The following is a 22,419-nucleotide window of genomic DNA, read 5'->3' as shown; positions in this document are numbered from 1 at the left end:
GGCCTTGGTATCTGTGTTGTGCTTTCAAAATGATGTCAGAGTCTACTATTCCATCAACCCAGCCCCTGCCCACGGCCTGCTTCCTCCCCACCCGACCCCCGTCCCTTGTAGCCATACCCAGAAAACAGATTAAAACGAATTCCTTCCCGGAGGAACTGTCAACTCATTTATCATTCCACAAATACTCACTGAGTTTCTATCATGTATTAAACACTGTGTTGGTTTCTGAGGAGTAGGAACAGAGAGCCTTCATGGAGTGCCCAGTCGGGGGGACCAAGATCAAGAGTCCCTTTTGCTGTTGGAACTCTAAATCTGTCTCTTGAGTTCAAAATGCCAATCCACCCCTTTTTTCCTTCCCGAAATTTGATCCCTGCTAGGTGCAGATCGGATTCTAAAGGTATAAGAGAAATAAAGATAAACAAAATGTAGTTCTTGAATGTAAGAATCTAAAGGTGAAACAAGACCCTTATGCCAACAACCCTATAAAAGATGGACTATGGTAAGAACAGTAAAAGGGAGAGAGTGGCGGGGAGGCGGGTTAGAGGAGCCGTTACAGCGGTTTAGGGGCGTAGGAAGGCTTCCTACGGGAATCTGAGAAGGGCTCACGGAATGCTGAGGTAGTCCCCCAGAACTCTGGGCTTTGAATCATATAATCACGGAAGCTTAGAATTAGAAGGGCCCTCAGAAGTCTACAGATCCAAAAATTCTTTCTATAGCCTCCTTTGCTGAGGTCACTTGTCTTCCTGAGAAGTCCATTCCATTGTTGGAAAACTAATTGTTGGAAATAACATTTCAAAAAAGCTGAGTTGAAACCTGCTGTTGGTGAGCTTCCCTCATTGATTCCGTATCTGCTGTTTGCCCTACTTACCACTTTAATCAAATAGCTGAATGGAGATGTGGAATATAAGCTTACCAATCTCCCCAGGATGGAAGTACAGGAGGGAAGGCAAACACTGCAAATGACTGAGAGGAAATTCAAAGCTAATGAGGTGAGATGTAATAGCAATACATGTAAAATCCTGCATTTAGATTCAAAAACATCAATTACAGAATAGGAGAGACTGGCTTGGTAGGAGCTCCTGTGAAAAAGACCTACGAGTTTAAATTAACTCTTAACTTAATGTGAGCCAACAGTGTGACGTGATTGCTAAAGAAGCTAATCATCTTGGACTGCACGGTGAGAACAGTGTCAAGATCGTGGGAAGTAATGGCCCCAATTTATTCTGCATTGGTCAGATTATATTTATCTGGTGTGTTCAGTTTTGCATGCTACAGTTTAAGAGGTTTATGCATACAAACACTATCACCATTACACTTGGCAAGAAGGGCCCACATGTCACAAACATCAATACAAAAAGACCCTTTTACCTCTTTACATCTCCTAAGAAAAAGCTTTGAATGTTTGGAATTGATTGGTCAAATGGGAATTTGGGGAAAGGGACACACGTGTGGAACTGGACCCTACCCCTGCCTCACCTGAGGATGGAGGATGCTGGGCTAAGAGCATGATGGGGTAGTGGGTGTGAGAATGGGTATTGGTTAGAAGAAAAGCACAGACTCCTTCTGGAAACCAGAGAAAGAGCTCGGCTGATCCGTTTAACGTGGGCCACTCCAAATCCCTCAAAGCATTGTCGAGGCCACTGGGCTTCCCAGCCGACCCCACCCCTTTAAGGAGTAATTTGGGGTAGTGCTTATAACTGCCTCAGTTGGAAAAGCTAGGCCATGGGATTCGGGAATTAGCCTGCTGGGCTCCCTGCATTGGCAGTGACCAGGGTGACCAGGCCCGTTCCTATCCTAATACCAGCCCCCAGCTCCTGGGCCCCAGGACCAGCTTCCTCCTTGCCCCTACCCCAGCACATCTGTACCACCATTTAAGGGAAAGCACAACTCTTTCAGCCTTTGGATTTCAAGGATGATTCCCCAGGATGGCTGTGGGGCTCTGGGTGGAAACATGGCCTAGGAATGAGTAAAGCTTGACTTATAACTTTTAAATATTAGACATCTGGTAAGTGGTCTCCATTTATATTCATTTACCCAGCCTAAAAGTGTCAGGATACAGACAAGACACTACAATGCCTCTAGTTTAAAGGAAGACAATTCTGTCTGTTAGGGTTACAGTAATTTCCTCAAACAATAGACTTGACCATTTCTATCCCTTTCCACTCTGTCCCCCCCCGCCTTTTTTTTTTTTTTAACAACAAATGAGTCAGTCTATGTAAAATACCCAGTACAGAGGCTGACACACAGGAGGTGCTCAATAAATGCTCATTTTTTTCCCCTTCACATTCACTTTTCCCATCTTCCAAGCACAACTACAAACATCAGCATTTTTCAAAAGCTTCACCTTGATCTGAGCCTTGAAATCCTATTTATGTAGGATCTTTTGCATTTTGGCCTTGATTCTAAGCCCTTTTTCCATTTTTGTACATGTCTTTTAAAAATAAGGACTCTGCCCAAAACTCTTTGATATTCACAAAGTTTTCTGTAGATGCTTCCTCCTTTCTTTCTCTTTTAGATTTCCTGTGTGTGTGTGTGTGTGTGTGTGTGTGTGTGTGTGTGGAGAGAGAGAGAGAGAGAGAGAGAGAGAGAATTCTTTCAGAATTTTCTTTTCTTGAATCCTCACTCTTTGTGAGACCAATTATTCCCTTTTAGAGTCTCTAGTCTTGAGTTTCATTATAAAACTTTAACACCCATCTTTTCTTTAGCCATTTTGAAAATAATTTAAAAGATCAGTGCACTTATTTGAGTACGCTTCAATTTTCCTTTGTATCAGGGTTCTTTGATTTCGGGTTGCAGAAATAGACTCTGAAGCAAGAAGAAAGGGTTTATTGAAAGGATGCTGAGGATGCTCACAGACTTAAGGGAAGACGGGTACCCCCAGATGCTGGGAAGAGTAAGTCAGGCCAGCTCTAGGAGTCTGAGAAATGCTTGGGTTATTGAGTGACTCAGCTTCAACTCCCTGCCTGTGTGTCTCTGCTCTATATGCCGTAACCTAGGAGTGAGGCTGACTGGCCAATGAGAACAAGAGGTGTGAAGACCTGTGACTGGCAGCCCAACAGAACCTCAGCAGCTGGGACAGGGAAGATCCCTTAAGAAAGGAAAGCCAGGGAGAAAAATCCACACATATTCACCCTATTTTCTTAGCAAAGTTTGAGATTCTTATTGAGGTCTCCTTCATTTCCATATTGTCAATTTGTTCAGACTGAGGGCTAGAAAGTTACATTTCTTTCATGACTGGCTGTTATCTGCTCTAAACCCTGCCTGCTTGAATCTTCAAGACTTACTTGTGGAGAAGAAGAGGAAAAATGCGAGGAAGAACAGTCTTATGTGGTGTGGGGTGGGAAAGATGGCGAATTTGATTTTGGCTTTAATGTTTGAAGTGCCGTTGGGGCAGGCAGGTAGCCCTGTCCAAAACCCAGTTGGAAATATGGGTCTTGAGCTCACAATAAACATCAGGACTAAGAAGGTAGACTTGGAAGATATTATTCATTCGATATTTTAGTTAGATATTCAAGAAGCAATTATTAAACACCTACTACATACCAGACACTGTATCAAGGGCTAGAATCAAAAAGTTGAACAAGTTAAGGGGACAGTTCTCAAGAAGCTTACAGTCTTTAGGAGACAACGGATAGGTGAATCAATGATTGTGCTATATCGCCCATTAGGGCAGTGTTTGAGGTTTACCCAAGGTGCCAGGGGAATAGAAAGGAAGGACACCTAAAGTGGTTCCAGATCCTTGCCTGGATGTCGCTTGCATTAATAGGGTATATTCATACTCCTGACTCTGCTCTGATCATTAGAATTTGTCCCTGTGCCCCCTTCCTTAAGAGACCTACTCCTATGCAGTACTTTGGCCAGTCTGTCCCATTCTGTAGCCTCCTATAGTCCTGGCACTGAAAACAAAATACCGTAGGGGTAGAGATTTTGACTCATCATGAACAACTGATGATAACAAAGATATTCCCTTAAAATATATTAAAGATATGCGGATATCACCTCGAAAAACTTTTTAGGCAATGTCTCTTCTTTCTGTTCATTTCTCAATATTCCTGAGTCAACTCCTTTTTTCTGCCCCATTAAGTACTGTAGCAGAGAAGGTATACTTAAAAAACAAAACAAAACAAAACCTCTAGTCATCCAACGAAAATTGCTATTTTGGTTGCAGTGTTTAACTTCATTAGGGCCTTGGAAAAGATGATCTAGAACAGAAATAATTCAGAATCCGTTTACAATTTTCACAGCTACCAAATCTCTGAATGCATATTTGTTCATTAGTTTTAAAGACTTGTTCTGGACATAGACTCCACCAGGATGTTTTCGCAAGGAGTGCTGACACCCTTTTTAGTCCTAATGCTTAATCTGCATTATTTTTTCCTTTTAATTACATTGTAAAAATTTACTACACATCAGTCGTAAAAGATGTTAATGGGTGTTGTATAATAGTCTGCTTTTTCCAATTATATAAAGTACCCTTTTCTTAGCCTTAATACTTTATTATCTTTTAACAGAATGCTTGATGTCTTAAAAAAGTATTTAAGTATCTAAGTATAAAAGCTTTTTTACCAACTTTTGGGAAAAATTTTAGTCTTAAAGCTCATGTACCATCTCCAAGCTGTTAAAATTAAGCCAGCAACTTTAAAGGCAGTTTTTAATTCCCTCTAGTCTACCATTTCCAGGAAGTCTTGACCCTTGTGAGTGACAGCAAGAGGTTGGGAGAAGGATCAAGGTATTATGCTGGCTCAGTAGCCATCAGTCAGTATCAACCTACAAAAGGCCGCAGGAGAATGAGCTATGCCGACCCTCCGTTCAGGCATTGCAATGTCAGGACTGGTAAGGCAATATGGTTCCCAGAACACGTGGCTCATTTACTCTGGTTTCCAAACAGGCCAGTACAGTGTCTTTGGCATCCAAGGTGTTCTGGAGCTCAGAGGCTGCTTGTATGCCCCCTTTTCTCCATAGCTCAGCTGCTTTTCCATGGGCTTCCAATGTCTGTCCCCTTCTTCAACTCCCAAACTCCACTTAAATTTCTTTCTCAGTTTTAAGGTCCTAAGACTATCTTACTTGTATGATTTCTTCCCTTTTATCATGCCTTCTCTTCCAGAATCTTGCTGATCCAGAATCATTCTTTTTCAAAAACATTTTATTTTTATTGGTGGTAAACTATGCATAACATAAAATTTACCTTGTTAACCATTTTTGAGTATACTACAGTTCAGCAGTGTTAAGTACATTCACACTGTTGTTCAACCAATGTCCAGAACTTTTTTATCTTGCAAAATTGAAACTTTACACCCATTAAACAGCAGCTCCCCTTTTCTTCCTCCCCTCAGCCCCTGGCAACCATTTTACCTTCTGTCTCTATGAGTTTGACCCCTCCAGATACCTCATATAAGTGAAAGCATACAGTATTTGTGTACGATTTCTCTTTTTGTGACTGGCTTATTTCACTTAGTATAAGGTCCTCAAGATTCATCCATGTTGTAGCATGTGTCAGAATTTCCTTCTTTTTAAAGACTGAATAATATTCCATTGTATGTGTATACCACATTTTGTTTATCCATTCATCCATAGGTGGACATTTGGATTGCTTCCACCTTTTGGCTATTGTGAATAACGCTGGTATGAACATGGATGTACAAATATCTCTTTGAGAACAGACATTCTTTCTGATGACATATACTTATCTATTTCTTTAAAAAAACTTCTAGTCATGGAAAATTTCAAACAAGAAAAAGTAGATAGAATAGTATAATGAACTTACCCATCACTCAGCTTTAACAGTTATCAACTGTAGCTTGTTGTCATATTTCACCTACATCTCTACCCACAATACCTACTCTGGATTATTTTGAAGCAAACCCACACATCATATAATTTCATCTGTTAATATTTCAGAATATAGCACTAAAAAAAAGACTGTTTTTGAAGGTAAATCAATAATACCATTTTCACTTCAAAAAACTTAACAATAATTCCTCGTTATCATCAGTACCCCAGTTAATGTTCACATTATCCAAATTACCTTAAAAAATTTTAAATGGTTGACTTATTTAAATTAGACTCCAAACAAAGTCCGTACTTTGTGATTGGTTCATATGTCTCTTGGTTCTCCTTTCATCTACAAGTTCCCCCTATACCTCTTTTCTTTTTCTTGAAATTTCCTTGAAGAAACTGAATTTGTTAATTCTGTAGAGTTTTCCAAACTTCATATTTTGCTAATTGTATCCCTGTGGTTCATTTAACATTGTCCTCAGTGTCCTGAATTTCTTATAAATTGGTAGTTGGATTTAGATACTTGATCAGATTTAGATTTAATCTTTTTTTTTCTGGCAAGACTGGCTTATAGATGGTGTTGTGTTTTTCCATTGGGTGGTACTTTGTCTGGTTGTCTCTTTTTTTCCTAATTATTATTGACTGGATCCATCAATTCATTCAAAGTTGTAAAATGGAGATGTTCTATTATTCCTTCTTCATTTTATTAACTAAAATAGTTCCATACTAAGTAATGTCCTCTCATCAATTATTTAGTTTTCCTGTGGTACAGTTATTATTAAAAAGTAAGGATAAATGCTTAATTATTTTCCTATATTTATCAGTTTTCAAAGCAAAGAGTTGGCTCTCTAGTATCCTCTGAACATGACAAATAAGATTTTCCTTCTTTTAGAATAATTTTGAACTCATTGATTTAAAACATACTTGATGAGTTTGAATTCATTGCTATTATTTTCCTTACTGATGTTGGCTCCTGGTACTTTTTGTTATGACCCTGATAGCCGTTGATATATTCTGAGCTATCTGTTATGATAAGATATTCCAGGCTTATTTGTACTTTTCAATCCCAGGCCTGGAATCAGCCATTCCTCCAAAGAACCTTGGTTCCTCTATTGGGAAATGGTATTTAGAGACCATAATCTACTTAGCAGGGGTGCTCATTGCCACTGGATTAGTTGTTTTCAGTGGACAGAGCTAGGAAATATGTTTTTTATTTTAAAGATAAAATATATCATGAGTTTATATTGACTCTTGCAATTCCATTTTAGGACTATAGTGTTTTCATTTAATTTCATGACTGTTGTATCTGTATCCCCTCTTACTTAATGTCAAAAATAATTGGTTCTCAATTCTACCAGTATAATTTCTCACTTTTTTTACTGCATAATATACATACAACAGTCTCAGAATAGGAACACCAACACTACCACCAGTAATAAGACTACTGAAAACAGTTTAAGATTTTTTTCTGAAGTTATTTTTGTTATTAGGGTATATATCACTAGGGATGTGCATAATTACTGTGTTTAAAATCACTTGGTAAATTTCCTGTCTGTGTGGTTATGCCACTAGATTAATTAGATTCACAATTAAATTTCATTTTACTTTTATTTATGGGGATTGCTTTTTAAAATTTGTTTTATAATTTATAATAGGTGAAATATTTACATGGTCCAAAAATCAAATCTACAAAGCAAGATATATTTTGAAAAGTTTAGCTTCTATCCCCATTCTTTCTACCTGAGTGCCTTATAGGCACTTATAAATCTAGTACCTATTTATTTTACTGATTAAACAGATTCTATTTTTACCAAGAAAATATAATATAAAAAACACTCCCAAATGTAAAATATTTGATATTTATATCTTCGGGATTACTAAGTTCTAGGAGACGATTCTAACAGTGGATGTGTGCCAAAGGAGAGAGGCTTAATATGGCGGCAAAAGAGAGAGAAGGGGAGAGAATAGTTTGAGATGAGATTTGTGGGATCGTATGAGAGGAACTTGGTTTTTATGCAGAGTAAGACAGGAGCCATTGGATGTTCTGAACAAAGGAGTGCTGTGATCTGACTTAGATTTTAACAGGAACTCTGGGTGGGTGTGTTGAGAATAGACTGGAGGGAGAAAGGGTGAGTGCAGGGAGTTAGGACGTTAGTGATCTCATGAGAAAAGATGGTGACTTTCACTGGGGTGGTAGCAGTAAGAGTGGTGAGAAGTCAGATTCTGGATACTTTGAATATAGATCCTTTTGGGAGTGAATTTGTCTCAAGGTCAGAAGGCCCCAGGGCCATTTGTATGTGGGGAGGAGGAAGAACAGGGAAAACAAAATGAGTGATCTCACTAAAACCTCTCCAAGACATTGCAGCCCATGCAGCCCTGATTTGGGGCCCCTCTAACCATGTGACACTGAAAGAGGTCCCTGTGACACGGTCTCTGGTGCCTGTTTGCCTGGAGATGGTGGGGGCTGTGGTGTTAGTGAAGCAGGCCAGAACAGAGGGAGAGGAAAGACATGTGTGAGCGCTTTAGACCACCTCAATGACTCCAAATGCTACCTGGTGTAGGGGGACACACTTTGCAGTCTGTCAAAGTAAGTGTGAGAGTAAGTGTAAAATTTGGATCGTTTCCATTAGTGGGATCCCATAGGAGTCCACAGACTTGTGAAGGTCGAAGAACTGTGGTCATAGACTGAACCTGCCTGGACTTAAGGAAGAACATTGGTTCTGCCCCCACAACCATAATGAGAATTTAGGCCTATCAGTGTTAAATCAGATTGCCATTGAGTGGATTCATAACTGATTGAAAGATTGGCTCAATGGCTAGATAAGGTCAGCCTTATGGAGCATGTCATGTGTCTGTGTGGCACAAGTGCCTTGAGGAGAGGGTCTCAGATCTAGGAAAGTGTCAGGCTAGGAACAGTGAGCATTGCCACTTCCAGTCACAGGTGGTCTGCTCACACCCTCTCCACCAGTTAGCACAGGATCCCTGCTATGTTCACATGAAGATTGGTGTGAAGACAACCGTACCCACTCCCTTTCCATTCTCCCACATCCCAGAATGCCAGTGCACATACATTTTTCAAAGTGTTCTGGCCCTTGAAGTAGAGATTAATAGTGAGGTTTAACCCAAATGGACATATAACAAATTCTCAACTCATGCCTGAATTATTCAATTAACTTAAACATGAATTGAAAGTTTATTAAATTCTGGACACTATATTAGGCTCTGATGATGTAGAAATGAGTAAGCCATGGCCTCTGTCTTTTTGGAGTTAATAGTTTAGTGACAGGAGGCTGGCACGGAAAATAATCATTTCTGTACAATGTGGTAAGTCCTAGGGTAAGTCATGCGTAAGCTGCTTTGGGGAGTACAGAGGTGGGACCCCAAACCCAGCTCAGGATTAAGGGGAGACTTCCTGAAGGTGATGCCTAAACTGTGTTGGAGGCTGACAGGGGGAGAGAGTGGGTCAATGGAGGGACAGAGGTACAGAAACGGGTCTCCCAGGGAGGAGCAGGATGAGCATAAGAATGAGGAGCAAGCAGTCCCCATAGTGCGAGACAGGAAGTGGCCAAGGCCTGGGCTGGACACATCGGCAGCCGCCCTCCCTAGAAAGCCTTAAATGCCATCCTAATAAGCTTGGATTTATTCTGAGGCTGCCAATAAGCCACTTAAGGGCTTTCAGGGCAGGAGTATTAGGAAGGAAGAGGACATAGTGGAAATGAGAAATATCTGCGTGATATAATTTTGTAACCAGAACCAAACAAAACATTTTCCTTAGGCAAAATTCAAACATTACTGAAACACATAATATGGAAAAGTGAAATTTCACCCCTGAAATCATTAATGGTTTGGTTACAATTCCTCCAATTAGTTTCATTCTATAAATGACTTATTATTAATGTTGGGGTGGGGTGAAAATCAGATAATGCCGTAATATCTTTTTGCAACTAGCTTTTTTCATTTTTCAGTGTATTTTGGATACTTGCATTTTCCCATAGATCTAATTTTTTTTTTTAAAAGACAGCATATATTATTTATACGAATGAAACATTTTCTATTTAACTATCTATTGGTGAATATTTAGATCCTTCCCAACTTTTCTTTCTTTTTTTAAATTTATCTTTGAAATCAAAATAATGTATATATCTAATTTAAGAAAGCAAATGACACTACTGGGCTTATGAGGAAAAACAGGAGTTTCCTGTCCCATTTCTCCCCATTCCTATTCCCACTTTTCTCAGGCAACTCCCATCAACTCTTTAAGTGCTGTTTCTTGATTTTTCAATTTTAGATGCTATATATTCATATTCTAAACTGGAAGATGAGCAATAGGTTCTCTGAGACTCCCTCCCAACACATACACTAAATACTTTCTTTTATTCCATCTTTCTAGTATAGTTATATCCATATTTTCAATTAAATCAATATTCAGTGTTGACAATATTGTGATTATGGAATTACTATTCAGAGTTGGGCCATGTAGGTTTGAATGATTACATTTCCTTTCACACACACACACACACATACACGTATACATACACACAAAAACACATATATTTTTTCTGTGAAGCCATCACTAATTCATCCCCAAACCTTTGCTGAACCATAACCACATCTCCCAGTGTGCTCAAACACATCGTATGTGGTGGCAGTGTCACTTGCTTCTTGGAGGTATCCCTCTCTGAGTCCTCTGTCATCCCACTGCCCCTTGGATGGGTTCTTGCTTGGCCTTGTTGAGCAGCCTTTGCCCTGGAATTTCTCATCCTCATCATCCTGGGAATCCTATTCTTCTCCCTCCCGTCTTGAGTCCCCTGTATCCTGGTCACCGTATCTTCCTTTATTTGGTTTACTCTCTTGTTTTGGTGCAGCATACCCTCCAGCAGCTTCCTGAGAAATATCTTAAGGCGTTTCATGAAATTTTTAGGAAGCCGAATTCACAGACTTGATAATTGATTGGATGGAGAGTGACGAGAAAGAAGAAGGAATAAGAAATGACCCCCAAGCTATTGTGTGAAGCATCTATAAGGCAGAGTATATAAGCATTGGGTGGCTTGAGGGTAGAGTGGAGACACTGGATGCACTGAGTTACTCGAGATGTCTGGGTGCAGCAGCTTGCAGATATCTATCTGAATTTCAGGAAAGACGTCAGGGATAGGCATCCTGAATTTGTAGTTGTCCATCAGGATGAGGTTGCAAAACTATGAGAATAAATGAGATTGGTTGGGAAAAGGATGGAGGACAAGAATGGGGGCAAGAGTGAGCCAAGGATAAAGGCCAGTTACACATGAGTACTTAAAGGCAAGTCAGGGAAAGAGCCCATGAAGATGGCTGAGAAGAAACCATCAGAGAGGTGGGAGAACCAAGAGGAATTAGAGACAATGGACAACAGAGATAGATCATAAGAACCCCCAATATACAATAGAGAATTTTAAGAAGGAGAGTGTCTATTAAAATAATGGCGAAATGGCTCAAAGATAAAAATGTGAACTGCAACATTATTTATGATACTAAAAACTGGAAACAAACTTTAACATTTGCAAACGTGTTATATAAATAATGGTACACATAGTCATCGGAGGACTATGCCCCTATCAAAAATTACACAGATTTATGCTTACTGACATTTATACTTATTGTTCAGGAAAAGCAATGCAAGTTACTGAAAAACGAGTATTATATGTTCCAATTTATGTAAATCTCTATACACACAGCCATCTGCTCGTGCGTGTAGGCATAGACTGGAGAGACGTTTGGGAGAATATTCACCAAAATGTTAATGGTGATTATCTCTGGAAGAGGAGATTTGGGGTAAGTTTTACTTTCTTCTTTGCATTTTAAGTATTGCTTAAATTTTTTATAATAATTATATAATTAAAAAAATAGAGCTGCGTGTGTGGGGACAGGGAGTATACAGAGAATGTCTGTACCTTCTGTCTGTGAACCTAAAATTGCTTTAAAAAATAAAGTTTAATAAAATTTTTTAAAAAATAAAGCTGTTTTTAAAAGACAAAATGTTAATGACGTTAAATACTGCAGAGAGATTGAGTAGTTAAATACTGTGAAGTGAGAACATAAGGTAGGTTAGAATAAGCTGAGGAGTGAATGGGGCTTGAAGGTAATGAGATGCCAAAGATCTTTCTAGAAGCTTGAATGAGATGGGAGGGCGAGAGATAGAGTGATAGGTAGAGTTAGACAATAACTCCTTTTTTCCTCCAACTCCCCCTCTCCCTTCTTTAATTCATTCTGCACGCTGTTGCCAGATAAATTCCCCTAAAACCACATTATCTTGTCTTTTCTGTCCTGGACTTCAGTGTCTCCCACCCAGTGAAGCTGAAATGGCCCTGTTGCCTTTCAGAGGCCTCCATAACATGAATTCAATCACCGTTCCCCATATTAGCCTGCTTTTTCACTCAAACCAATTTTTTAAAAAAATCTTAAATGTGTACATATTGATAGGCCAGGCGCTCTTAAAACCATTGCGTATACAAGGACAAATTCATTTCTATTCATTCATCCCTGCCGTCCTTGTAGTTGTAAACCTGTGAGGATGTCAGAATTCTATATACCTAATGATAGTGCAGAGTAATAGGGGCTGTAACTTATTTATGTACCAGCTGGGTAGCCCCCATAGCAATGGACCATTAATGCCCGAATTTGCATCTGCTGTTGCTTCTGTGGTCCATCTTGTCACCTCTTTATTCTTTTTAAACACCTAAATACTCCCAGCCTTTCATATCATAGATCAAGTCCAACCTTGACATCCGTCTTCTTATGACTTGCATGACACTTACTTTTTTATTATTCCTTTATCTTTTTGATCATATAGTACCTTCTATTCTTAGTTAACTACTTGTGCGGATGAACAACCTCTTCACAGTGGCCATGAACTTTGAGAGCTGTCATAGTATCTAGCACAGGGGTAAACATATAGCGAGCGTGCAATAAATGCCTGCTGAAACTTATCAGGACACCTCCCACCAAAGCTATTTAATACTTAAAAATAAAATAAAATAAATTTTGAAGGTGGCATATTTGGAAGCATCCTAATACAATTTGTACATAACACCAGTTCTGAGGGGTGAAGGGGTAGGGGATGACAGAATAGGGTGGTTGCTAAGACTTCAGATGGAATTTAAAGAGATGAGAAAAAATTAGAGAAAAAATGAAATGGTAGTCAGAACCCAATCAAGACAGCATATGCAATAAATAAACCCAAACTCAATTATTATGCAAGACAGACAATAAAAGCTCAATTATTATTCAAGACTATAAAAGCACAAAAATGCTCTAAGTATGAGGTGGCATTATGAGTCTGTGGTTAAAGAGACAATTGCAATAATGAATATGTAAACAGAAATGTGACATTGCCAGGTCTGGGAAGTCATCTTTATATTGTGTGACACAAATGATGCTCTTACAAGGATAGTACATCTAGCTTTAATCTTAATGTTTAAAAGGAATGTGCAAACATCACAGAGCCCTGTTTCCCAAATTTTATTCCAGTGTATGTTAGGTCAGCAGGATGTTAATGGTGTTCCATTTTTAATGTGGTCTAGTGAAACTGGGAAACATTGTTATAGAAAACCCTGGAATCTTTTGATTAAAATGATGTGAAGGACCTACAAATAGAGTTTAAAAGAGAAGGGATATTTTTCAGGAATAAAACAAAACTCAGGGGAGAACAAGTGGTTGTAAGTAGTAGGAGGGTTATTACAAAGCTGGGGACATCACAGCCGCTTTATCTCCATAAAGTCAGAAATTGACACACTACAGCAAGAGAGAGATGGGTTGGACATGGACTGCCTGGTGAGGAGGTGAGAGGAAAATATTAAATTGTTATTGTGAGAGAGCAGATCCTCTTCAACTTTGGATACATGAGAGGAAAGATAGAAAACCGTCTGAGGATGATTTATGTGTCTTGCTGCCTGGAGCTGCCAGGCAGGTGACCCTTTGAATTTCTTCCTTTCTCCAGAATTCCATGAATATTGTATGGTGGACCCAAGGATGAGGGAATGAGTGTAGGAAGATCTGGTTCCAGCTCCACTTCTGCCCACAACCTACTGAACCATCGATAGAATGACGATCGTAATTTCTCACACTATCCTACAGGGATCTCCCCAGGATTAATTACACAATGCACATAAGGTGCTTTCAGCTGTGTGGAGAAAGACAATGAAAATATTTTTGGTAAGAGATTGAACCATAAGAAATTGCTGGTATTTGACCATTTATAACCTTTAAAAATGGCAATTTCATATGGTTTAAATGAATAAAATTCATCATTTATTGAGTCTGCTGTGTGGCAGCATGGGCTGGTTCTGGGGATTTAAAGATGATTAAGACCTGGTCCCCACCTTCAGGGAGCTCTCAGACCAGGGAGGGAAACAGACACTTGAATAAAACATTGCAATACAGGTGGACAAGTGCTACACTGGAAGTTTACAAGATGCTGTGGATAAGAGAGAGGGAGCCAGAGATTCTGCTGAGCCAGGAGGGGACACTTGGAAAGAAGGCAGCGAATGTGGCTTTGTAGAGGACGTGACGTTAGTTTAGGCTGGATTTTGAAGGTTGAGGAATTCACTAACTGGGAAGGACCACTCTAGGCAGAGGAAACAGCTGTGCAAAAACACAAAGCTATGAAAAAGCCTTTTTGGAGGAAAAAAATCACTTAAATATTAAATAATATTAAGATAAGGGACATTAGTCAAATGCTTTGTAATTAGAATGCCCTCTTGTTGAATAGTAATTAATATTTATCGTATTTTGTTCTTGTTTAATAGGGATCTTGCAAGTTTTTCAGAATGGCTACTGCACAGGATGCCTTTCAGCAGAAAAAGAGATGAAGCTGGGAAGGCGGACAGATTACATGGAGCCCTGTGTACAGCAAGAGGAAGGGGCTTCACTGTGTGGGTGCTGGGGAGGCACTAGAGAATGTCAGGTAGGGTGATGACATGATCAGCTTTGGGAAAAGCGAGCCCACTGTGTGGCTTTATGGAGGAGAGATGAAAAGCAGGTGTTGCAGAAGCAAGGGCAGGAGCTGGGGAACAGTAAAGAGGAAAGAAAGCCAGCAAGGCGCGGCATTTAGGGGGCAAGAGCAGTGTGGGGGCAGAAGGAGAACTGAAGAGGGTGAGTTACCAAAGTCAAGGGAGATAAGGGCTTCGGAAAAGTGAAATAAGTTCAATGAGATAAAAACTAAACAATATACCTCAGATCTAGAGGTTTGTCACTGGTGATCTTGGCAAGAGCAATTCCAGTAGAGTGGACAGAAGCCACACTTCCATGGACCAAAGCTTGAATGGGAGGTAAGGACCTGGAAGCAATGAACATACTAATAATTTTAAAGCAGATGGACTAGAAAGGAAAAGAAGAGAGACAGGCTAACTAGAGGGGGCTGCAGAATTGAAGGAAAGGTGGTGGTGGTTTTGTTGTTGTTTTAAAAGAGTGCAGACTTTTGAGTAGGTGTGAAGTTGAGGGCATGAAACCAGGGGAAAGGGAGGGACAAGCTTGAGACCACTGAGGGGGAAGAAGCAATGGTTTCAAACATGCAGGAAGGTCCCTTCTTCCTTCCAGACCAGGGGGAAGTTGGAGAGGATGAATGCAGATGTAGATAAATTCGATGGTGAGACTGTGATGACAAGGAATTAACATCTTATGACTTCTTGTTCTCCGTGGAGTAGGAGCAAGGTTATCTGTGGACCCTGAAAGGAAGTAGAGCCCCAGATAACTGATGAGCCTGCAACAATGGGTGGATTCAGCATACATACACTGAGGTCTTAGAAGGTGTCAACAGGCAAGTACAGTGAAAGCAAAGAGAGAGGGAGTTAGCCGCATAAGGGATATGGCCAGGGAGTGGCTGATCAGAGTTCAAGGTCTCAGTGGTGGAATAGCTCAGAGTCATAAACAGATCCTGGTGTGGCTGCAAGAGTCACATGCTCAACTGGGGCATAGGTGAAGGTGGATGGAGCTGAGTAGATTAAGAAACTTTCAGGCGAGAGTGAGAGATGGGTACTCCCCAAAGATGTTTCCTTGCTCAGGATATCAGGAAAGTTAGAGAAAGCGAAAATTGTGGATCAGGTTCCAAATTGTTGTTTAGGAAAATACACTCAATAAAGTTCAGTATCTCTTTGAGAATGCTCTTTGGCCAACTGGTTTTGTGTGCCATAATCTCCTACTGTAATACTTGTTTCCTTTTCTTTTCTTGTAATAGGATTGGGAATGATCCCTCTTCTTTGATAAGTGGGATATGGCTTGCTGTCTTCTCTTTCCCAGCCTCCCTCTGATTTCCCCATCATTTGCAGCCATACGAGGCTGGGGGGAGGGGTTCATCAACAATTACCTTCTGTTCTTGCCAGTCATCATTTACCCACCTGAGGAGCTGATGTCAACATTTTAGGGGCCATAGAGATTTACTTTCATATAGGAGCAGACATGTCAAAGCCCAGCTCCTGTTTCTCTTTTCCCAGCATCCTTCTCCTCTCTGGGCTCACAGGTTTCTAAATGGTTCTACCCACACACATGAGGAAGTTGTCTGTCTGCCAACCCATTCTGCTCCTGCCAAAGCTGCTTGACACGTTCAACATGAACAGTTTGAAATAGATTTTTCATCAATATTAAACTCTTAACCCACAGAGGAACAGTGCAGTTACCATATATTTTTTTGTTCTTTTTAGAGAGCATAGTATCCCAAACATTAAACTTTAGGATTTTCCTGTGGACAGATGCTCACTAACTCCACTTAAACTCTGCTATCTGTCCCAGTCCTTCCTGCAGCAGGAACCACAGAGCTGTATCAAGTTAAAAGTTCTGGGGATTCTAGTCTGGGATCATGAAAACCCAGGTTAGCTTCCTTTTGTGTTCCTGACACAGGGCCTCTTTAGGAGTCTTTCTCAGCTGTCCAATGCCCCCTCTGAAGTGAGTCAGCATTTCTGTGTTTGTTTAACTTCTAGGGTTACTGAAGCGCTGAGGGGGACGGAGTTTGTCCAAAGTCACGCTGCAGGCTCGTGGCAGGCTCACATCACACGGAGGACCGTTTCCCACCAGGCAGGACTCCTTGAACCTTTTCGCGTATCCCGGACGCGGTGCTGCTGCTGCCAGTGCTGCCCTTCTGGCTGTACATAGTCCACGGGCAGTCGTGACTGTAAGTCCCTTTGTGGAAGGGGTGAGGCCCTGTGTGAGTCCAGACTGCGGCTTGGAGAGATTCTGACCGTTTCTGCCAAATACAATTCTCAGATCTAGGAGTGAGAACAATGATGCAAGATGGCAGGGATAGCAAGTACAGCCTGCAACGGGGCAGCTCTTCCTCTGCTTTTCAACTGGTGATCAGACCCCACTTTCTTTTTTTCCCTCTGGAAAATTCTTCTAAATCCCAAATCATTTTTCCCTTGAAATAATTAGATTGGATGTTCAGGATGCGAGTATATCCATGTGCACTGTTATTATTAGTCTCTAGAAACACTCTTCACACAGTGTGCCAGGACACAGGGCCAGGGAAGAAAGGCAGTTTCAGATTAATAGCATTCTAAATTTATCATGCATTTTCTTTGCTTCTTTTCCTTGAATGTAATTTTGAAGAGACAGGAATCCAATATAGAGGATGTGGTCTTTCGTTGTTTACAGCTTGTTACTTTCCTCACGTTAAAACCTGCAGCCCTCTTTCACTAATAATTTTTTTATTGAGTTCACAGTAGTTTACATCATTGCGAAATTCCAGTTGTACATTATTCCTTGTCTGTCATGACATACGTGCTCCCCTTCACCCCCTGTTTCCACCCCCTACCCGCTTCCTCTGGTAACCACTGAACTGTTTTCTTTGTCCATGTCTCTTTCACTAATAATTGATGATAAAATTATCAGCAGCCTTCATAAACCACACACACAGAGTGAAGGGCCTTAGGTAGTAAATGAAGATCTTAGACTGAAAGGGGTGTTGGAGATAATCTGGACCAACCAACCACTTGGAGCAAGAATCTGTTCTCCAGCATCCCTGACACCCTCAGTGGCTCCCAAACTTTGCTGCACATTAGAATCACCCGGGGAGTTTTTAAAGACCCCCAAGCCGGGCTCTGCCCCAAATCAATTAAATTAGAATTTTTGGGAATAGGGCCAAGGATCAGCATTTTAAAAATCTTTCCTGAGGACTGTGATATGCAACCAAGTTTTGACCAATGACTGAGCTTCTGCTTAGTTGCCCCGTGACAAAGAGTCCCCGATTTGTGGGGTGGCCCTTCACTGATAGACAGCCTTTTCCTGTTAGAATCAAGGAATTAATGCCTTTCTGGAAGCCACGTAGAATGAGTCAGCTCCCTGCTGCACTCGTTAGCCCTTCAAACATTTGAAGACAGTACAGTTTGCAACATATTAAACTACATTAGTTATAACTTTTTCCTTACTATGGTCCAAAACACCAATTTAAATTAAACTCTTAGATGTACTATTTTGTAATGTGGATTTTGATTCACTATTTGGCTATTCTCCTGTCCCAGTTTCATTATTTTGACTTCTTGATGAGACAATTGGACAACTGTAGAGAAAAAGTTTAGATTTCTCTCCAAGTTACAGCAAACAGCTTTCTGAAGAGCCAATACGGAGCGGGAGTCCTGCCCTGATTCCTTTTTCTACCTGCTCTCTTTGCTTTTGCTCTCCCATCATCAGTGTTTGAGCCTGTTTCACGACCAGGCCTGCAGAAGTGTGGCAGAAGGAAGAAGAAGAGGAGGGGAGGATGTCACTGTCACAGCCCAATCTAGGAACTCAGCTGCTGTGTCCTAGAGGCCTGATCTAGCACCATATGATAAGAGGCCAAATTCTGGAGTCGTATCTTTTGGATTTAAGTCCTGGCTCCCCCAATCACAGCAGGACAGCCTTGGGCAAGGCTCTTAACCTATTTGAGCCTCCGTTTCTTCATCTTTAAACCAGGAGTAATAATAGTAACTAACCTCTATGAAAGAAAAAGATAATCCGTGTAATGTGCTTGGTACAACACCTGGTGTACACCTGGTGCCTAATAAGAATTAGCTGTTATTGTCTGACTACAACCCCTTGCCTCCCAAGCTAGCGCTGGTCCACAGGCCAGTCCCCTACTGTCTTCTAAGCTGAGTTCCAATTTAGGCTGCCCAACAACATTGTCGGCCCTAACTTCTGCCAGCCTCATCTCTGAGCACCGGTCTATTGCCTAGCTTAGACTTTCAAGTCCAGCACCTTGCCTTCAACACTTCACCGGGGTTCCTAATGCCTCCCACAGGCACCGAGAAAAACAAGTTCAAATTTGCTCTTGTTCCACCGGCTCACAGGGGTTGGATGGGAGAGCCAGCAACAAAATTCTTGCTCCCGATCAGAATTTTTCTTTTCTGCCTTCAGTTTTCTTTCTCAAGGGGCCATATGAAATTGAACTTGGAACAATGATCTGCCCTTTCTTTAAAGCCTGCCAGGACAATCATTAAGTTTTGAGTAGGCACTAGAGGATAGACTCTTATTTCCCTTCCATTTAACAAACATTACGTTTTTGACCAGAGTTTCTTGAACTCCTCAGACTAGCATACTTTTATTTTACTGGCTTCTTGATTTCGTTTCATCAGTACTGCCAGCAAAACTCTGGGACTGCGATCTGTTAGGCCACATCTTCAGCCGAGATTTGAAGGGTGCAACAGATTGAAGGTTTTCAAACTATAAACAGTGCTTCCCATATGTGCTCAGTGAGCTCCGAAGTGCTTCCTTGCGGGAGTCCTTGCTCCCTCTGTTGGGTAAATGGATGACTTTCCAGGGATGCTGCCTAAAAGAGTGATTTTTAAAAAATGGCTGTAGGCAGCTGCAAGATGGATTTTTCAGCCCAGTACACACTGCTTGCTGTTTAAAAACAGGTTTAGATTAGGTCCTATAACCATTCAACCACATCCTCTAAAGTGTGTACATTAGTCACTCATTAGTGAAGGAAAGGAGGTTGGTACATGAAGTGCTGCTGAACAGTTCCCAGGTACCTGGCCCCCAAATGTCAGACTAGTTTTATATGGGTCATAGTTAAACCCTCCATTTGATTTTACTATTGGTTTGTCCAGAGTGGTTTCAAAGCAAGCTGCAAAAAAGAAAGCAAATGGGAAAAAAATCCCAAAATGGCACTAGGAGATGAGAAAAAAATGTTTGACTCCAAGAACTCAGAATCACTACAAATAAAACAAACCCCCAAACTGTTCTCACTTCAAGTTACAGTTCCTTGCTTTTTCCACTCTAAAAATCTTTTTTCTTTCTCTCTCTTTTTTTTAAAGATTTTATTTTTTCCTTTTTCTCCCCAAAGCTCCCTGGTACATAGTTGTATATTTTAGTTGGAGGGCCTTCTAGTTGTGGCATGTGGGATGCCACCTCAGCATGGCTTGATGAATGGTTGCGTGTCCGCGCCCAGGATCCATACCCGTGAAACCCTGGGTTGCTGAAGCGGAGTGCGCGAACCCAAACACTCGGCCATGGGGCCAGACCCAGCCCCTCTAATTTTCATTCACTTGACCCTAAGTGGGTAAATCTTTCCTGGTATCAAGGTCCTAAAACATGAATTGACCTTGCCTGCACAGACAGGTAGACACATCCACAAATACACCTGTAGCATGAAGAGGTCTCAGAAGCTAATCCTGGTCTTAATATATAACGAGGATGTACATCCTATACTCACTCTCCAGAAGGTAGAGTGCACTCTCTAACTTCACTCTCTAAGGTAGAGTTCATCTTCCGTGAGTTGAGCTTTTGTTGTTTCCTATAGTGGTGATGGGCTCACCACTGATCTGTTGCTGGGTGGGCAGTAGTTTGGTGTGCAGTATTAGAGCAAGTAGTCTTCAATATTGACTTCATAACACCATTATGGAGCCAGCTATGTCAACCACCTTAAGATAATTAACACACACATTCACTCACAAACATCTTAATGCTGTCCTGGAATAGACATTATGTCATTTCCTTTCACATGATCCATACGTTCATTTATTTGTCAGAGTGTTAATTCATTACTAATACAGACTTGAAAATATGAGCAGCACATTTACTGTTTCTAAAATTCATGTACTGAGTCTCCCTTGTCCTTGAATTATATGGATACCAGAATTTAAAAAATCAATATTTGTTCTACTTATTCTGCATAAATATTTTCCCAGACGACTGGCTATTTACCATATTGAATCAACATACACTGCTGGAATATAAGAAGGTTTCCTGGAATGTTCTCTCCTCCCTTGGGTCTGGTAACATGGCTAGAGGGCTACCCAAAAAGGAGGGGAACAGACATTGATTGTGTGCCTATCATGAGTCAATATCCCGGTCATTTATGTACGTTATAACGTTTCATCCCCGTAAACACCCTAGGAGATAGCGATTCTCATTCACTTCATTTTATAGATGAGAAAACTGGGACTCTGAAAGGTTAAGTAACTTTCTTCTTAAATGTTCTGTTCTTATGTTTCAATGACACATTTTTCTGATTTTTTTCCTTTCTTCTTCTTAGCCTTTTTGCTAACTCTTTCTTCTTCCCACCTTCATCCCTGGCTCAGTCTTGGACGTTTTCTGTCTACATTCCCTGGTGATCTCATCCAGTACAATGGCCGTAAGCACCAGCCATGCCATATGCTCATGGCTCTCTGATGTCTATCTCCAGCCCCAAACTCTCCCCTTATTCCTTGACTTGTATATCTAACTGCCTACTTGACATCTGCACTTAGATGAGGGGCAAGCATCTCCAGATTTGTATGTCCAAATTGGAGACTTTGATTTTTTTTCCTCTCTGGGTCTCTTTCTCCCTGATTTTTAACCACTTAAGTAAATGGTTCCACAATTCACACAATTTCTCATTAAAAACAAAACGAAACAAAACAAAAAACAACTCTTTTCTTTACCACCTCCCCAATCCATAACAAAAATATATATATTTTTTGTTTTCATTTCTTTTTTTCTCTTTTCATTTCTCCATCTCCACTTTTGCCTAAACTTTGCTGATTGCTGGCAACACCTCATCTACCTTTTTCCTTCTCCTGCCTAGAATGTAGATTTGATGGCTGGAGCTGCTGCAGCCATTTGTGAGTATGAGAGAAAAGGCATCAGAATCATAGCAACGTTAGCTCTAATATACTAATTAAAAAGGCCACATCTTCACCCATCATTTTCTGAGAGAAAAATAACTCTTGGTTCTTTAATCCAAAGTAGTCATATTATTTTCCTATAATATGAAAACTTTCCTGATATACCTTCTCTCCCCACCCCCATCAATCCATATCCACACAACATCCAGAAAAATCTTCTTTTTTGTTTTTAAACAGAAGCAAGATTTGTTCAGTAATCAAATATTTACTGAGCACATACTATGCGCTGTGAATGCTTCTAAGTGCTCAGAGATATGATACATACCGGTAAGCAAATCAAGAAAAGTTGGGACACATCAGAAACAAAGCAGACCCTCTCCTTTGTGGAGGGAAGAAAGGTAATCAGCACAATACATAAGTGAATTACATAGTATTTTAGAGGATGATGTGTGCTATATAGGGGAGAAGAATAAATAAAGCAGGGTACGGGTGATCAGAAGTGAGGGATGCAGTTTTAAACAGTGTGATCAGGATAGGCTTCAACGAGAAGGTGACATCCGAGAAAAGATGTGAAGGACCCAGGTGGTAGTGGAGACAGGAT

At 40.6% G+C, this 22,419-nt stretch overlaps 1 long non-coding RNA gene across 2 annotated transcripts in view; it reads left to right on the top strand.

The window, feature by feature from the left end:
* Nucleotides 1-22,419, top strand: part of LOC139082835 (uncharacterized) — a 70,480-nt gene that overhangs the window by 35,588 nt on the left and 12,473 nt on the right. Inside the window, exons 1-5 of one of the 2 annotated variants that reach the window (XR_011539125.1) lie at nucleotides 760-989; nucleotides 11,484-11,580; nucleotides 13,745-13,959; nucleotides 14,553-14,710; nucleotides 16,719-16,909. This is a non-coding gene — a long non-coding RNA (uncharacterized lncRNA). Of the gene's footprint in view, nucleotides 1-759; nucleotides 990-11,483; nucleotides 11,581-13,744; nucleotides 13,960-14,552; nucleotides 14,711-16,718; nucleotides 16,910-22,419 lie in introns of those variants that run through there. The other variant, XR_011539126.1, reaches the window with a different exon arrangement.

The sequence above is a fragment of the Equus przewalskii genome, chromosome 4 (assembly GCF_037783145.1).
Source record: "Equus przewalskii isolate Varuska chromosome 4, EquPr2, whole genome shotgun sequence".
Lineage (NCBI taxonomy): Eukaryota > Metazoa > Chordata > Mammalia > Perissodactyla > Equidae > Equus > Equus przewalskii.
This window is presented reverse-complemented; position numbering and strand designations above follow the sequence as displayed.